The 19,370-nt window shown below is 39.3% G+C and overlaps 1 long non-coding RNA gene across 1 annotated transcript; it reads right to left on the bottom strand.

Annotated features, from left to right (window-relative positions):
- Nucleotides 1–588: 588 nt before the first annotated feature.
- LOC144930110 (uncharacterized) lies at nucleotides 589–18,724 on the bottom strand. Its single transcript, XR_013635195.1, has 5 exons — nucleotides 18,583–18,724; nucleotides 18,350–18,487; nucleotides 2,008–2,061; nucleotides 1,650–1,726; nucleotides 589–1,068 (listed from the first exon to the last, which is right to left on the bottom strand). It is a non-coding gene; the product is annotated as an uncharacterized LOC144930110 (long non-coding RNA).
- Nucleotides 18,725–19,370: the final 646 nt, after the last annotated feature.

Genomic DNA, 19,370 nt, shown 5'->3' with positions numbered 1-19,370 from the left:
GCTCTAAACACTATGAGTATAAGGATTATCCCAGAGTATGATAAATTGCACTGAAAAATATTGAATAGTTGTAGTTACCAAAGCATAAGAGTACTATGAAATGTCTTGCTCTATTTTATGAAGCATTAAACTGTTCATAGTAACTATGGCTTCTAGATGTCATCAATAAATCAAGCCAGGCCAATGGCAGCAAAGTGATGGATATCCAACTATCTAAGGGATTTGATCATAAGACACAAGCTAAAATGGTGACAAGGTGGAGATAAATGTTTGTGTTCAGATTAACATCCCAAGGTCAGAGTGCCCAAGCATATCAATGAGGAGTATTCAGACAACACTTTGAGAATATTAATCTAAAAAGGTACAACAGCTAAGTGGAAAAGAAATTGAATTTTAATGAAGTCTGTTATGATTGTCTAAGAAAACATTTATAGTAAATTACTCACAAAGAGATTGAGTTTGTTCATGCAAAGGGCTTGCTCCTTTAAAATATCAGACACTGCATGGTGATTATTTATTTATTTTATTTTAAGTAACTTTACAAGGACATTGATAAAACATTAGAAAAACACAGTAGCATATTCTTTATTTCTTTAAGGATGGGGAGGGGAGAAATGAAATGCAACTCATGCACAACTAATCCTCAAATGAATTTATTGGCACACAAAAACTTATTAAGGTTGTGCAAGATGAGTGTGTGATATTTCCATTCGCAAGGTAATAATGAAAGAGAGTGGGAGAGACACTGAAGCACATAGCACACTGGCAAAGTATCACACACAAGCTTTTCTAAAGCATTGTTTCATGTATCTACATTATGTAGTATTTTACTTTTGTATCTGAGATACTGTAAATATCATTTTCACCCTAAATATTAGAAAATTGGAAAATACACTTAGGACTTGGTCCTGATCTTAGATTCTCCACGTGTATGCCAGTGTAGCAGATGATTTAACAAGATGTTCAGCAAAGCATGTTTATCTATTTAAGATGAGGGTTAGACCCATAGGGCACATTTTTCTTCTTTCTTTTTCAAAGTAGTATTCTTCGCATTTGCTTCTGCGTATTCTACGAGCAGTGGCAGAGAAAAAATATCTGAAGTCATGAGTAATTCAATTCAATTCAATCTAGCAAAATTGATTTTGTGAACTAGACTGAACAGCATCACTTAAACCCTTTATACCCATAATCAACATGTGCTGGACTATTTAGACGTGGGTTCTGAGTCTTGTGTAAAATAAAGATGAAATAAATAGAAATACTTGCCTCTAAGCTTTCAAACAAAAAACCTTATCCTTAAATAATGAAATCAAAGTCTAAGTCCTATTATTTCTGAGCATAATGATTCATTTGTAACACTAGATTTCTATCTTCCAGGACAGTAATTAATTTTCAACACTTTTGACACTGTCTCATATGACCTTCTCATAAACTAACTAGAGAACTGTAGCCTAGATGTACCTACTGTAAGCTGGGTTGCACAACTGGCTGGAAAACCATACTCAGAGAGTAGTTATCAATGGCTCATAATCAAGCTGGAAGGAAATATTGAGTGGGGTCGCACAGGGATGTGTCCAGTTCTATTCAATATCTTCATAGATTATTTAGAAAATAGCATAGAAAGTGCACTTAACATTTATAGATGATACCTAGATATGAAGTGTTGCAAGCACATTGGAAGAGAGGATTGGAATTCAAAATGATCTTGACAAACTGGAAAAGTGATCTGAAATAAATAGGACAAAATTCAAAAAGACAAATGCAAAGTATTTGCATGTAACAAGGAATAATCAGCTACACAAATACAAAATGGGAAATAATTGCCTAAGAAGGAGTATTGAAGACAAGTATCTGGGGGTTATGATTAACCACAAACTAAATATGAGTCACCAGTGTAATACTGTTGCAAAAAAAGTGATTATCGTTCTGTGATGTATTAGCAGTAGTGTTGTAAGCAAGAAACAAGAAGTAATTCTTTCACTCTACCCAGCACTGCTAAGGTCTCACCTGGAGTTTTGTGTCCAGTTCTGGGAAGCATAAGTCAGGAAAGATGTGGAGACACTGGAGAAAGTCCAAAAGAGAGCAATTAAAATTATTAAATATCTTGAAAACATGACCTACGAGGAAAGGTCTTTTTAAAAACATGGGTTTGTATAGCCTGCAGAAGAGAAGATTGAGGGGGAGAGGGGTCTGATAATGATGTAAGCAGTGTCAGGATGAGCTCCACCCTGACATCTGGTGGTGAGGTGTGGCAAGTTGTGGAAAAGAACTTCAGGGGCCGATCTCATTTGCATAGGCACACCCACCACGCCTAGAATGAGACCATAGCTGCCCAAATGGTCACTTTGGCTGCTGTGGTATCCCCAGTGTCTCTGTTATTGGGGCAGGAAGAATAAATTGTTATTACCCTGATTATGGGAACTGTGCTCGGAACTGTACGTGGCCTTTTGTTATGATGGAGGGATTCACCATCAACTAAGTAGCACTCGCTAGGCAAGGGTCATGGGTTCCAAAACTGTGTGAATGGAGAGAGGCTGGGGACAAGTATTAATACTTGGTGGCATGGGCCCCTTGGTGAGGGCCTTACATGCTGATTGCACTTCCTCCTCTCTCCACTGTGGAATATCAGAGCTAATTTTGATTTCATTAGAAGTCTAGTTATAGGCTGCTGAGCTCACTTTGGGCTGACAGTGCACCAGCACTGGGGCTCCCCTACTATAAGCTGAATTCACCTAAAAGCTGAAATCACTGAGTGTTGTGTTAAGTAGTGGGGGAGCCTGAAGATATATTGTGGAGCAGTTTGCGGGACGGCTGGTGAAGCAGTTCGACGCGGAGCAGTGTGTGGATGGCAGGAGCTGCTTGTGGGCCGTGGAGCTGAGTGAAGGAGTTTGTGGGGCGGCTGGCGGAGCGCAGCTGAGCGAAGGAGTTCGTGAGGCGGCTGGTGGAGCGGAGCGCAGCTGAGCGAAGGAGTTTGTGGGGCGGCTGGCGGAGCGGAGCGCAGCTGAGCGAAGGAGTTTGTGGGGCGGCTGGCGGAGTGGAGCGCCGCTATGGAGCTATGGGGCGGTCAGCTTCAGATCACGTAAGGTGCCTCTTACCCCCGTCCCATTTCCACCCAGGTTGGGAGGTAAAGCTCCGCAGATAAACTTTCGAACTCTGGGGCTGCCCTGACCAGGGACAGAGACTTTTGGGGCATTGGACTTTTGGGACTTTGGGTGATTTGGGGTTGCTGGACTCAAGAACCAAAGGGAAAAGGGCATGCCCCAATTTGCCTGGGGTGGGGTTGTTTTTGCTCATGGGTTGTGTTATGAATCCTGTTGGTGGTGTTTCCCCAACATAATGCCACATTGTTTCTCTCTGTTATTAAAAGACTTTTGCTACACTCAGACTATGTGCTTGCGAGAGGGGAAGTATTGCCTCTTGGAGGCGCCCAGTGGGGGTGGTATATATTTGTCCCAGGTCACTGGGTGGGGGCTCGAGCCAGTTTGCATTGTGTTATTGGAATGGAACCCCTAGATATTGAACCCGGCCCTTGTTGCTGCCAACTCTGATGGGCAGAAGGGTTACAATATTCTTCAAGTACTAAGAAGTTGTTGTAAAAAAGGTGATAATTTGTTCTCCTTCAACACTGAGGATAGGACAAGTAGTAATGGGCTTAAATTCTAGCAATGGAGATTTAGGTTAGACAGTTGGAAAAACTTCCTAACTGTAAGGGTAGAGAAGCACTGGAACAAATTACCTGGGAAGGTCGTGGAATCTCTGTTATTGGAGGTTTTTAAGAACAAGTTAGACAAATACCTGCCAGGGATGGTCTAGATCAGTGTCTCTCAACCAGGGGTATAGGTACCTCAGGGGAAGGAGGGGGATACAAAGAGGTCTTTTACGAGGTACATCAACTCATCGAGATATTTGCCTAGTTTTACAACAGGCTACATAAAAAGCATTAGCAAAGTCTGTACAAACTAAAATTTTATACAATGACTGGTTTACACTGTTCTATATACTATACACATACATATATGTGCCCTTGGGACACATGCGGCCTATCAGGATAATCTGATTGTGGGGCGCAAGACATTTTGCTGATGTTGACTGCCTGCAGGCATGGCTCCCCGCAGCTCCCAGTGGCTGCAGTTCGCTGTTCCAGGTCAATGGGAGCTGCGGGAAGTGGCGGCCGCTCACAGCCTGCAAACAGATTACCCTGATGGGCCGCATACAGCCTGTGGGTCATAGGTTGTCCACCACTACTATACACTGAAATGCAAGTACATTTATTTTCCAATTGATTTATTTTATAATTATATGGTAAAAATGAGAAAGTAAGCTATTTTTCAGGAATAGTGTGCTGAGATACTGTGACTGGGATCCCAGGGGTCCCCCGCTGAGGTTGCTCGTTTAGGGCAAACTGCAAAGAATAGGGCAGACAATCCCCAAAACTGGTGGTTATTCCAATACTTAGATCCACCACCTAGACTGGAACTGTTGGGTTACATTGTTCACCTCTAACCAGATATAAGTAAACATAGACTACTATAGTCACTATCTTCTAATTCTTTAATAATACAAGTTTACATTTTGAACTTCTAGCCTATCTAACGTGGAATGGCCCTAATTATAATTTACATACTTTTCTATAATGTCTCTAAAGGTTGAATCTGGGTCAAGTAGCAAGCAAGCTGCTTAACCCTTTCTGGCCATGTGTCACAGACACTTTTGCGTGTTTATGTCTGATTTTGTAAGCAAGTAGCTTTTGGGAAACTTGGGAGTACCCAAGCTTTGAAACTTGGGAGTACCCAAGACAAATGAGACTCCTGAAAGGGGTACAGTAGCCTGGAAAAGTTGAGAGTCACTGGCCTAGATAATACTTATGCCTGCCTCAGTGCAGGGGACTGATCTAGATCAGTGGTTCTCAAAGCCACTCCACCGCTTGTTCAAGGAAAGCCCCTGGTGCGCTGGACCAGTTTCTTTACCTGCTGTGTCTGCAGGTTCAGCCGATCGCGGCTCCCACTGGCCACGGTATGCTGCTCCAGGCCAATGGGGGCTGCGGAAGGACGGCCAGCACGTCCCTTGGCTCGTGCCACTTCCTGCAGCCCCATTGGCCTGGAGTGGCGAACCGCAGCCAGGGGGAGCCACGATCGGCTGAACCTGTGGATGCGGCAGGTAAACAAACCGGCCCAGCGCACCAGGGGCTTTCCCTGAACAAGCGGTGGACTGGCTTTGAGAACCACTGGGCTAGATGATATACAGAGATCCCTTCCAATACTATATTTCTGATTTCTATAAAACATAAGTTTTAAAATGTTGTCCTTTGTTTGAGGCATTTTGGATAAAGAAAGAGGAATGATTTGGTCACTGATGTTAGTCTGTCATGCTCAGTACTACAGTCCTGAAGCATAGATAAGTCTTATTGTAGTCAGTGGGGTTCTGTTCCCATTTTGTAGGATTGGTAAATAAATATATATCTATAGTAGCTACTGCAGACCTAAGCTTGAAGGAGAGCATATGTGCAAAACGTGCTTACAAACAAAACCGATGTACATGAGACAATATTAAAAGCATATATTTAAATACTAAAAATATAGACCCATATTCTCAGTTGCAATCACAGCACAACAGTATGAAGGAACAACACGAGAGCCAATTGTTGCTATGGGAACCAGATCAATTCTCATTCAGGATTCTCACATTCCCTGAGGATTCACTGATGGTGAAATCTGGTCATTTTTGGTCTCCCTTATGAAAAAAGCACCTGAATTGGGCTAGGGAATCCATGTATAGAAAAAAGAAAGTCTTTCAGATGAAGAACTTTGGGCCTAAATCTGTAACTCTTACTCATATGTGTAGTCTCGGTGAGGATAGATGCATGGCAGCAGACTTCTCACGTAAGTAGTCAGGGATGGTGTCCGTAGCCTCTGTTTGCCTGGGAATGGCAACAGGATGGATCACTTAATGATTACCTGTTCTGTTCATTCCCTATGAAGCACCTGGCATTTGACACTGTCAGAAGACAGTATACTGGGCTAGATGGACCTTTGGTCTGACACAGCATGACGATTCTTATGTTTTTATGAATAACATTTGGGAAGCTGAGCCCTAAATTTCCTTATAAGAACTCTATGTTTCTCTTTTTAGTGGATTATTTCTTTGTTTTACTTTCTGTGCTTTACAGAAGGAGACATACTTCTACAAGCTGCCTGATTAGTTAATTTGACTCTGAATCCTTAAAGATCTTTATAGAGAAAATCTCTGAAACCTTCAGCATACCAGTTTTGCTGCATTAAACCAGTGCAAGAAGAATTTGGCATTAATTATTAATCATTAAGGATGGAAAAACATAAGCGGCAGGAACTAAACACTAACATGACTGCCCTCTTCCTGTCTATTTCATTACAATGCTGCAAGTATTTCTGAACATTTGGGAACTGTAAAAGAACATGGTGTTCAATGTTACAAGAAAGGGAAATTGGGTAGGACACTTGTTTCTATTAAAAAAAGAAGCATTGGTATTACTTTGTCTGCAGGGAGATCAATGAAATAATATAGTGCATTTAAATGTTTCATCCAAGAAAAAGAGAACAATATTAATTATAGCCTTTAGCTCTTTTCATGGAACTCCTTTGGTAATTATAGTGCAAGAGAAAGAACAGAAGTAATTTAAAGACATATTTCTTTATAAGAAATCTATTTTTTTTTAAACTTACAAAAGGGTACATTTCAAAGGAGGACTTTGTCTTAAAGATGGATCTGCCTTATTTGCACAAAGCCAGTGCAATCATAAATTGTAAAAGGACTTTAAAAATGTTTCTGAGGTTACATTTTATAGCTGCATCAACAGTGGTAGACCTACTTATTGAGGGAATGTTAAGTGATACCAGCACAAATGACAGCTGCAGAAGACTTCAAAGTCATTGCTGGCAAATCATAAATAACAGAGAGAGCATTTTCTGCCATCGTAGTCCTAGGAAATGTTATCTTGAGATACGTTCTTGAATTAATCTTTAGGTGGAAAAAATCTTTTAAGAAGTGGTAACAAGCTCCAGAGGGCCTTATTCTACACATTTTTACATCAGTTTTATGCTGGTTACATTAGTGGAAAGCTGATTAACAACAAGGAGAATCAGTAACTCAGTGGAAAAAGAGAAATCCAGTTCAACTTCTTGAGCTCCGGTTCAACTTGTATTGAAATTAACAGGAGTTTGTTGTTGACTTTAAAAAGGGCGATTTATTTTTATGTGAAACAATTCCTCAAAACATTAGTGCAAAAGATTCCTTAAAAAGATCCTCATTGGCTTCAGCTGATGATCACGTTTTGTCATTGGCTTCAGTGAAACAATTCATGTGACCAAAGACTACTCCCCAGATGAAGCTTGTCATTCTCCCTTATTTTAGGCTCTGGCTTAAAAGCTGCAATAGAACCTTCAGCCTGTAGTGCTAAAAGACAATACTTGCTCTTTGGCCAACTGGAATCTGTTACTTCATCATGTATATCGTTAATAACAATATTCATAAAGTGCCAGTTGGTCAACTGGTGTCTTTTGTGATGGAATTTAAGACTTCTCTGTAAGAAGATTCACTTTAGATTATTGATCAAGAAGAAATCAGATAACTAAGTTTAATCAAGATATGAATTAGAGTTTATACTTCAAAAGATTAACTAGCACTGTTACAGCAAGTGTTAATATAGTTTACACAATCTAGGGAGACAGGTTGCAGCTTCACTGGGTTCCAATTTTTATATCTCTCGAAGAGAGTTTTATAGCCTGCTTGTTTAGAATATTTCACTCACCAATCACATTTTGTGGTTGGTGGCACATTATCCAGTCATGTGTTAATGTTACCTTGTGGTCAATACAACTGGTACAGGTGATATGATTTACTTTTCAAATATATTTTTCCATGTACAATACAAAGCTAATCTGCAAGCAATTTTCCATTGTTCTCTTAGCATAACTATGCGAACTTTCAGGTATTTAACACAGTTTCTCCAATTACATTTGTGTCTACCTACTTATTACTTTCTTGTGGTTTTAGTTACAATTTCATAACTTCTTACTCAAATTGCAGAACCAATCACACTTATTTGCTATTACATATGCAGTTAAAGGTACCTTAGGTAGCTGTTGAAATAGGTTATGAAAATGGGTCATACCACATCATATTCTACATAAGTTTAATATGCTTAAAGTCATGAACACTTTTAGCTCTCTGGACATAACTTGCGAGGGATTCTGGGAGCTCTAGGCCTATATGGCAACAGCTCTTATTTCTTCCCTTTCTTTCCCATTACCAGTCCCCTCCCCCCAACAATTGGGAAATTAAACATGAACACCCCTTCCAAACCTAATGCAGCATTACAGTTGCACAATTAAAGATGGCAGGCCAGGAAATGCTAATAATACACATTTCCCCTCCCCCCCTTACAGGTATGCATTTTGAAACAGTCTTTAAATGCACATTTTATTAGAGATACCCTTTTATCTAAACCTGTGGACAAATGTGTTATGCTCTGCACATTAGTGAGATATAATGTGTTTATACACTTAGAAGACTGATTCATAATGTACGTGCCATGTGGATGCACATGTATACACACAGTATTAAAATGGTATGTTCTATTTTAATGTTCATATTCCTTGAAATCTGAATATCCAAACGTGCAGCCACAATGCTACTTTAAAGTATTTTTTGCATTTAATATAGGAAATATTTTATGTTGACTATTGACTGACCATATTTGCTTTCCTAAGTATAAAACCTGTACATTGGGTTAGATATTTGGAAATTTTAATGTATGTAAAGAGCAAATTGCAGAAGAGAAATTTAGTATGAGTCCCCCTGGATTAGCTACAAAGAGACTCCTTTTGGCTCACATGGAAAAGCTGTTGGCCACAAATTCTGGAACAAATCTTATATCCCTTATAGGCCATATCTTGCAGCGTGCAGATGCTTGTGTGTGCAGGAAAGCAACTGGCAGCCATACATTCCCTCACATTAATTGCCAGCTTCCTCAGATACCTGTCTGTAGTTCTTGAAAGGGGGAAAGGAACAATTAGTTGCAAAATAAAACGTTCACTAAGTACCAGAGACATGGTTTCTAGACTGGGAGTATGGTCACACACTCAACCACCTCCACATCTTCTTTTCTCCAGTGCCATACCTTCTGTGCCGCATTACAAAACACAGTACAACCTTCTGATGTATAGAGGGTGGGACAGGTGTATGTGTGTTATGTGGTTACCTCCACAGAATGTGGAGTGACAAACTGGGACTCAGTACTCTGATGTACAAAAGCTATGTTTGACTTTATACCAATTTCCCAACCATACCCAATCGTGGAGCCCACTGGAGCACTAATTTAGAATATTTTTACATTGGTAAGGAGAGCCTTTATATCAGTGGCATAAGAGGAGAATCCTCAGTTTCCCAATAAGTAATGATCCAAAGACTATTGAAATCTATATACTTTTCCCACTGACTTCAACAGATGTTGGCATAGGCACTTAAGGCAGCATTAACGTCCCCTTTAGCCATGAGAATGTGAAAGTGAGCCATAGATTGTGCTTGTATCAGGCACAAGGCCTGTTTGTTTGCTTATGCACCAAATATGGGTGAGGTAATATCTTTTAGTGGACCAATTTCTGTTGTGGCAAGAGACAAGCTTTTGAGTTACACAGAGCTCTCACCTACAGAGGTTGGTCCAATAAAAGATATTACCTCACCCACCTCATCGCTCTAATATCCGGGGACCAACACAGCTAAAACAGCACTGCATACAACAATGTATTTATTGACATAAGTAAAGCACCTCCAGCATCAGCACAGTATCTAAGCTTTTAAACTTTTCCTGTTTGAAATTCAGTGGTTATTTTGCCTGTTTAAGGAGGACAGAATCAGGCCATGGGGAAGTAGACTATTGGGGAGTGGGTTGGCCATCACTGAAACTTGGGTACTGTTTATACTGAATATAGCATTCATACTATATTCAGGCACCAGATGGGTGATGTTACTGATTGGTTAAGTGAACTCTAGTACTTAGCCAGAATATTTAAACCTCTTAACTAGCTTATTATCTGAACCGTGTATGAGGGTAATTTCCATTCAGAACATTTAAGACAGCTATGCTAACACTGGATTGAAAGCATTCCCTTTGAAACATGTACATGTTCCTAATTTAAGTACATATTTTAAACTAATTGCTGAGTGGTGCTTTGTAAACACCTTTAATTTAAAGGAGTACTTGTGGCACCTTAGAGACTAACCAATTTATTTGAGCATGAGCTTTCGTGAGCTACAGCTCACTTCATCGGATGCATACCGTGGAAACTGCAGCAGACTTTATATACACACAGAGAACATGAAACAATACCTCCTCCCACCCCACTGTCCTGCTGGTAATAGCTTATCTAAAGTGATCATCAATAGCCCATAGCTATTACCAGCAGGAGAGTGAGTTTGTGTGTGGGGGGGTGGAGGGTGAGAAAACCTGGATTTGTGCTGGAAATGGCCCAACTTGATGATCACTTTAGGCCCAACTTGATGATCACTTTAGATAAGCTATTACCAGCAGGACAGTGGGGTGGGAGGAGGTATTGTTTCATGTTCTCTGTGTGTATATAAAGTCTGCTGCAGTTTCCACGGTATGCATCCGATGAAGTGAGCTGTAGCTCACGAAAGCTCATGCTCAAATAAATTGGTTAGTCTCTAAGGTGCCACAAGTCCTCCTTTTCTTTTTGCGAATACAGACTAACACGGCTGTTACTCTGAAACCTTTATTTTATTAGCAGTGTCTGTTCAGAAAGTGCAAAGTCACAAGTGAGCGGGCAAGAAATCGATACTGCATTTTGTGCTATCCACATCACATTCTAGTGACAGACAAGTAAATATATGTTGACCTACTGAGAACTGTTCTGGACTAGCCACCATTGTATTCACTTGATCTAGGAAAGTTTAACTATCTATTACTAACTGAACACAAGAATACGTTTCCTGCTAGCTACTCACCTTCTTCAACAAACATTTCCTTATCAAATAATGACACCCTGCATGCATGCTAGTTTCAGTTGCACTTTGTGAGGTATTTTAGGGTTTTGTGATTTTATTATTTTTCTTGAAACAGTATTTTTTGATGGAAAATAGTTTGGACAAAAGTGTCCCAACTGGTTCTACTCATGGTGATAAGACAATAAATAAAGTACAAAGAACAACAAAAATGATGAAAGGTCTAGAAAACACGACCTAGGAGGGAAGATTGAGAGAACTGGGTTTGTTTAGTCTGGAGAAAAGAGGACTTAGACATGACAACAGTTTTCAAGTACATAAAAGGTTTTTACAAGGAGGGAGGAGGAAAAACCATCTTCTCCTTAACCTCTGAGGATAGGACAAGTAGCAATAGATTTAAATTGCAGAAAGTGTAGATGCTAAACTACTAATGGACTGATACAGCAAACCCTTACTTACGCAAATAGTTTTGCTGGCTTTTAGGCCTGCTAACATGATTGAGAGCTTGCAGGAGCAGGCCACTTGTCAAAACACTTTAATTGTGGTATCCAGGAGTAAAGAATTATACCTTTACATTTACTATATTGTGATATAGTATCCTCTACCAATATTTTCTCTACCAAACAACTACACTTTTACTATTACAGTGTCATTCTGTTCTCAAATTATTAGTCTCAATCTCTCAGACACACTAACCTCAAACATACGCATCAGTAGCAGGCATTAATACATAATTTTTTATATCATGTTTCAAGACTGCTCAGAACAACCAGCTAGTTAGTGCTGAATCCATTTAATAATGTATTTTGTAAAAGAAAAACAGTGATGGAAATAAAAATTGACCTTTAGTTCTTTGAATTAGTGTTCCTTTGCAGTACAAGTAATTATTTCTGACTCTAATTTTACTATTTGGTTTGTGAAACAGTACCAGGCAAATGTATATCTATTTTTTTCACAATGTTAAAAAATAAATAAGAACTAAATAATTCTATTACATAGTGGTTTAATGTTGTTACAATCACTCTGAGTTATGTTATTTCTGTACTGCATTTTTATTACTTGTTCATTGTTATTAAAATTGTTTATCCAAGTATGTTAGAATATTTTTCTATGTATCAAAAATGAACTATGTTCATCCACAGGTACTGATTAAAGATATGATCTGTACTCACATAACTTTACTTAAAAATTGGAGGTGAAGCTAGGTAAAAATGTGTTGCTATTTACAAGGAACAAAAAAACCCTTTTTGTCTTAATGAGCCCAACTACATTTTAGTAGAAATAAACATATTATATAATGCAAATATAAATGTATCGCACAACTGGAAGAACATTCCCAGAAGCCGATATCTTCTTATACATATCTTGCATAATCACACTTTCCTTGACTCATCACCATCAATACTAGAACGTTAGATAGCAATGTTCTGACTCTTTCCCTTAACACTCATCTGCTGCTCCAAGGGTCTGATCGGATACCACTGAAATAAGTTTGTTCATCTCTAAGGTGCCACAAGTACTCCTTTTCTTTTTAATGGGAATTTTGTCGTTCACTTTAAGGGATGCAGGTTTGAACCTTAAATGGGGTGCAGACAGAGAATCTGTCCATCTTTGGGTATGTCTATACAGAGGAATCTGTGCATGGGCTAGCCTACCTAAACTAGCTTGAATCTAGCTAATGACAGTAGTGAAGACAATGCAATGAAGACCTTAGAGCAGGCTAGTGAGTCAAGTGATTTGGTGGATGTGATTGCAGAGCCTTCGGCCATTATCTTTCAAAACTCATGATGATCGGGCGAGGTCCTGGATGACTGGAAAAAGGCTAATGTAGTGCCCATCTTTGAAAAAGGGAAGAAGGAGGATCCAGGGAACTACAGGCCAGTCAGCCTCACCTCAGTCCCTGGAAAAATCATGGAGCAGGTCCTCAAGGAATCAGTTTTGAAGCACTTCGAGGAGAGGAAAGTGATCAGGAACAGTCAGCATGGATTCACCAAGGACAAGTCATGCATGATTAACCTAATTGCTTTCTGTGATGAGATAACTGGCTCTGTGGATGAGGGGAAAGCAGTGGACATGTTATTCCCTGACTTAGCAAAGCTTTTGATACAGTCTCCCACAGTATTCTTGCCAGCAAGTTAAAGTAGTATGGGCTGGATGAAAGGACTATAATGTGGATACAAAGCTGGCTAGATCATCGGGCTCAACGATGATCAATGGCTCCATGTCTAGTTGGCAGCTGGTATCAAGTGGAGTGCCCCAAGGGTCGGTCCTGGGGCCGGTTTTGTTCAATATCTTCATTAATGATCTGGAGGATGGTGTGGATTGCACCCTCAGCAAGTTTGCAGAGGACACTAAACTGGGAGGAGTGGTAGATACTCTGAATGGTAGGGTTAGGATACAGAGGGTCCTAGACAAATTAGAGGATTGGGCCAAAAGAAATCTGATGAGGTTCAACAAGGACAAGTGCAGAGTCCTGCACTTAGGAAGAAAGAATCCAATGCACTGCTACAGATTGGGGACTGCGTGGCTAGGCAGCAGTTCTGCAGAAAAGGACCTAGGGGTTACAGTGGACGAGAAGCTGGATATGAGTCAACAGTGTGTCCTTGTTGCCAAAAAGGCGAACGGCACTTTGGACTGTATAAGTAGGAGCATTGCCAGCAGATCGAGGAACGTGATCATTCCCCTCTATTCGGCACTGGGGAGGCCTCATCTGTAGTACTGTGTCCAGTTTTGGACCCCACACAACAAGAACAATGTGAAAAAATTGGAAAGATTCCAGAGAAGGGCAACAAAAATGATTAGGGGCTGGAGCACATGACTTATGAGGAGAGGCTGAGGGAACTGGGATTGTTTAGTCTGCAGAAGAGGAGAACGAGGGAGGATTTGATAGCTGCTTTAAACTACCTGAAATGAGGTTACAAAGAGGATGTATCTAGACTTTTCTCAGTGGTACCAGATGACAGAACAAGGAGTAATGGTCTCAAGTTGCAGTGGGGGAGGTTTAGGTTGGATATTAGGAAAAACTTTTTCACTAGGAGGGTGGTGAAGCACTGGAATGGGTTACATAGGGAGGTGGTGGAATCTCCTTCCTTAGAGGTTAAGGTCAGGCTTGACAAAGCCCTGGCTGGGATGATTTAGTTGGGGACTGGTCCTGCTTTGAGCAGGGTGTTGGACTAGATGACCTCCTGCGGTCCCTTCCCACCCTGATATTCTATGATTCTGTGTACATGTAAGGGGCTAGGATCAATTCCATGCTTCTACTATCTGTGTTGAAGCCTAATCTGTGCTGTTTTCATGGCTATTACCCACATTAGTTAGATTTCAGAGTGGTAGCCGTGTTGGTCTGTATCAGCAAAAAGAATGAGGAGTACTTGTGGGACCTTAGACACTAACAAATTTATTTGAGCATAAGCTTTTGTGGGCTAAAACCCACTTCATTGGATGCATGCAGTGGAAAATACAGTAGGAAGATGTATATACACACAGATACTCACACCTTCTTGTCAACTGTTGGAAATGGGTCATCCAAGGTTTTTTTTGTTTGTTTTTCTGCTGCTGCTAATAGCTCACCTTAACTGATCACTCTGGTTATAGTGGGTATGATAACACCCATTTTTTCATGTTCTCTGTGATATATATCTACTTATCTTCCGACTGTATTTTCTACTGCATGGATCGGATGAAGTGAGCTGTAGCCCACGAAAGCTTATGCTCAAATAAATGTGTTAGTCTCTAAGGTGCCACAAGTCCTCCTCGTTCTTTCCACATGAGTTAGATTCAACTTCGTTTGGATAGGGTAGTCTGCATCTTTTGCTGGGTAGACATACCCTTTGTCACATAGCATCTCCTTCTCTTTCCACAACCCAGTTACTTCTTTTAATAACAATTAAATTAAGCTGCAGCTACGTATATTTAATTCTGCTTGAATTTTTTTTAACTGAACAGTTTGCTGTCAGAAAATGCAGTTTTGTCAAAATTGAAATGTTTCAGAGACAAATGTTGATTTCAACAATATCAAATATATAGGAAATATCAAAATAATCATTTTTATTTTCTCATTTCAACAACATCAGAATGTTACATTTCAATAATGTAAAACCATCTCATTTTGACTATTATTTTCCTTAATTTTGTTTCAACTTTTACATGATATTAAAATATATAATATTTTATATTTAATATACTATGTTTAAACATTATTAGAACAAAGTCTCTACCTTATCAAAAACAAACACACAAATCAGTTACTTTCAAAATGTATGTTTCACAGGAAAAATCTAAATTTTGACCTTTTGTTATAATTCAGAATAATTCTCACAGAGTGGGGATTCCATTTTCCAAAAAGATCTACTTAATTTATATTCTTAATTTTTTAGATTATGAGTTCAAGATTTGTGTCTAAATATTTTCTCCAGTGTTTAACAACTTAGCTTTGAGATAAACCATTTACAGAAAGTCCACTAAATCATACTTTGTAAAAGGCCTGATCTAAAAGTTGATGAAAGACAGTTGACTTCAGAAAGCTTTGGATCAAGCCCTTAATCAGACAGTACGTATTTTACCCATACCTTGAAAGACAGCTTATTAAAAAGAAAGAGAAGAACCAAGTCTGCTGAATGAACATAGGGGAATGAGTCACCAGCAGATTGAATGACTAGTTTTATCATTCAAAATGTATTAAATGTATTACCTGGAGGAGGACTTTGGTAGTGAATGACCCATATGTCTTTCTTTCCTGAACTATGGAGATTTTCTTTTTGTGGCACAGGACAGTCACTAGGTGTGATTAAGTTTAAGGATGCATGTGATGCTACTGCTTAAGTGATTGCGTGGATATAGGAATGATGCATAGAGATGGAACTTGAAGCATAATCAAGCTGCTCCTTAAAAAAAAAAAAAAACTTGCTTGGCAACCATGCACTAGGGCAAAGGCTCAAGTAATTTTTCAGTGGGCACAATGCCATCCTAACAGATTGGCATGAGCATAAGCATCTAAGTAACCGCACTATACACACATTAAGTATGGTTGTTGAGATCAGGGTTCCCACCTGGGAGTGTCTAAATGACTGCCTATCCTGAACTTTCCTGCCTGTGTTTCTGAGGATATGCAACAATAATTTAATAATCAATTTTAAGTGTCAAAATTATATCTTAAAAATTAACTTTTAGTTCAAATAAAAATCCACCTAAGTGTAAACTGGGGTAGAAGATCATCTAGACTCTACCTGCATTCTGTGGTCTGTGGACTATAAATGGCTGCTTGTATAGATGACAATTATTGTATAGCATGAAAAATAATCAAACTAGCCATATGGAAGTTAAGACACATTATGTTTGGTCTCTGTTATGTTCTGTTGATTTTTAATCAGATTGTTTGGTTAATGTACGGCATCCAGATGTCTTAGCAATGGCAACAATAAAAAGTCTAAAAGAAAATCTATTTCAAATGATCTTTGTTCTGCCACAGAAACTACCTGGTGCATAAGACATATTTTTTAACGGGAGAACCACGTCCTCATTGCATCTCGGGATTGGCCCCATAATTTGTGAATATTCTGTGAATACATTTGTAACTATGAAGGACCAGATTTTATGATGGTGTAACTTCATTGCCGTCAGTGGAGTTACACTAGAAAAGAATTTGAAGGAAAGGCATTTTGCTACCTGTGCTTTGTATCTGCAAATAATATTTTTAGTAAGAATTTGTAGTCACAGGACCAGGTTTGTTAACAAGTTAAATGGACAATTGTTTACGGAGATATGTATACAATGTATATGTATACTACTTCAAGCCAGAGGATGCAGCAGCACCCCCAATATCCTTGAGTTCCAGCACTTATGTGTGTACATGCATTTAACACAATTGTGGGTTTGTGCAAACAGGACCAAATGGATAATTATGGTCATTTTCACATAGCTACTTTCTTTTTGTGCCTAATCATAGCAATTGCATGCACATTTTGCACACACAGTTGTTGCATGCCTGAACGGTTTACAACTTTAGCTGATGGTTCTGGAAAAAAAGTCTTAAGAAATTGGAAGCTGACATCAGATTCCGCTGTGCCTTTTGAGAAATTGAAATATCAAGTTACAGAGGAAGCTCAACTGAAATAATTTAGAGATGGTAATTACCTTCATATTATTGTTATTATAGTTCTCATTCACACACCATGGAGCAGAAAATAAGAGTCTTAGACTCATAGAATCCTTTAAAGATATAGTTAAGATTTCCCACAGTGAGTTTCTGTGTGACACCTCATTGAGGAAATTAGTAAACAGATAATAGCAGTCATCTAGCTACACATCTGGAAGTCATAACAATTTACAAAACACTGTTTTTATATATAAATGCACATTTAAATTTATATCTGGTTGATATCTACAAATCTCTGTATTTCATTAAAGAGTTATTTATGTGCCCCACAATGTCAGTCGACCTTTTTAGATACAAAAACTCCCTAAGAGTCTGGACTCTAATACTATCAAAAGTATATTTCAGATGCTCTAGGTGGAGCATGAGGTCAGGGCAGAAGCACAGGCAAAATCAATGACAAGTGTGACAAAGCTCGGTCCTTGTCTCCGTGGGTCCTGCGTTTCCTGGTGGATTTCGCTAGCCTCAGAGGCTCACTGTGACCCTCCATGTAACCCTTCTCTCTCTAGAGACAAGGCTCACAGTCTCCTGAGCCATTTTCATCAGAAGCCAGTGAGGGAGGTAAGGAGAAGCTGTCCTCCTTGCACAGTCTCTGTTGTTTCCCAGTCTCAGTGAGTAATCGGGGAGGGGGCAAAGTGGGGAGGCCGGGCCTGCCCTCTACTCCAAGCTCCAGCCAAGCACCCTAATGGTATCAGTTATGATAGCTGACATTTTAGAAACATGGCACGTACAATTCCCTGGGCTACTTCCCCACAGCAGCCCCCACTTCCTCAGGCTCCACCCTTACCTCAGGGCCTCCTTCCTTGTGCCTGATATGGTGTGTACTACTCAGTCTCTTCAACAGCGCAACTTCCTCCCACAGTTCCTGACATCCATCCCCACCTGACTAACTGGCAAACTTTTAACTACTTTCACCCAGTCCCTGATTGGCTTCATGTGTTCCAGGCAACCTAGCTTTCTCCCTGCCTTCTGGAAAGTTCTTAACTAGCCCCAGGTGTCTTAATTGGCCTGGAGCAGCTGCCATTTCACTTATCCTGGTACCAGGGATTTGTTTAGCCTGGAGCTGATATATCTATCTCCCACTACTTTTCTATAGCCACACAAACCAAAAGTGAGCATTAAAGTAGACTAAATGAATCAGGAAAAAAAAAATCAGCCCTCCATGAGCCTTCATCTATTTGTAGAACCAAATCAAAACCATACCTTTGTAAAGATCCCAGATTATTCTGATAAACACTTTTTTGGTTTTCTCCCATTTTCTGTATTCATGCACAAAGAAGAGAGAGACTAGACAATGTTTTGATAGCTTGTCCATCACTCTGCCTCATGTGGCTGTGGATGCTAGAGGGGAAGAGGAATAACAAGCTATTTAATCACTGGGGTTCTCCTCTGCTCCAAGAGACAAACAACATTTCCCACCTTCCACATTTTCCTACCTTCAAGTAGTATTTAATTCAGGATCACTTTATTGGAAGAACAAGAATTGAACATCGGTATGCTGGTGGCTGTGAAAACACTGAAAAGACACACCTCCCACTTTGAAGGGCTTACAGTCTGAAGTCTCCTCCCACATTATTGCTTTTTATTAAATTATTAATTACTATGTAAACAGAAATAAGGCACTCTCTTTTGCATCAATCCCAATTCTCTTGTATTATTTAATATAACAAGAATGTTAATGGATAGCAAAGGTGATGACCTTACTGGTAGTTCATCATCAAAGCAACAGACTTCAATGGATGAAACATCTAATTATATTAGTCACTATACATCAGATACTCAGTTTAATTCTGTATGATTTATAGAGTGAGAAATAAAAATACATATGCACTTAAATACCTGTCTAATTTAAGAAAACATTGTCTGGAAGTCAAACTTCCTAAAGTTGTGTTTCATTAGTATGGAGCTAGTCCACAAAAAAAAAAAAAAAAAAATCAGAATTTCCAACCTGCAGGAAATTCACAGAGTAAAGATCTGTTTTAAACATAAATAAAGCTAAAAAAGTCAAAATATTTATTTTTGTCTTTGTATGGAAAGTTATGAAACAGTTCAATTAAAAATGTTTAAACATTTTGTTTCAATTAACATTTCCAAATTGAACTATTCCCTTTCAGCTTGGTTCACCATTACTCTGTGCTCCCATGAGGTGTCATGGTTTCATAGGAGATGTAGTTCTTATGCTTCCATTCTGTAGATTTATGCTCTCTTTCTCCTCTATGGGATG

This window comes from Lepidochelys kempii, chromosome 1, assembly GCF_965140285.1.
Source record: "Lepidochelys kempii isolate rLepKem1 chromosome 1, rLepKem1.hap1, whole genome shotgun sequence".
Taxonomy (NCBI): Eukaryota; Metazoa; Chordata; order Testudines; family Cheloniidae; genus Lepidochelys; species Lepidochelys kempii.
This window is presented reverse-complemented; position numbering and strand designations above follow the sequence as displayed.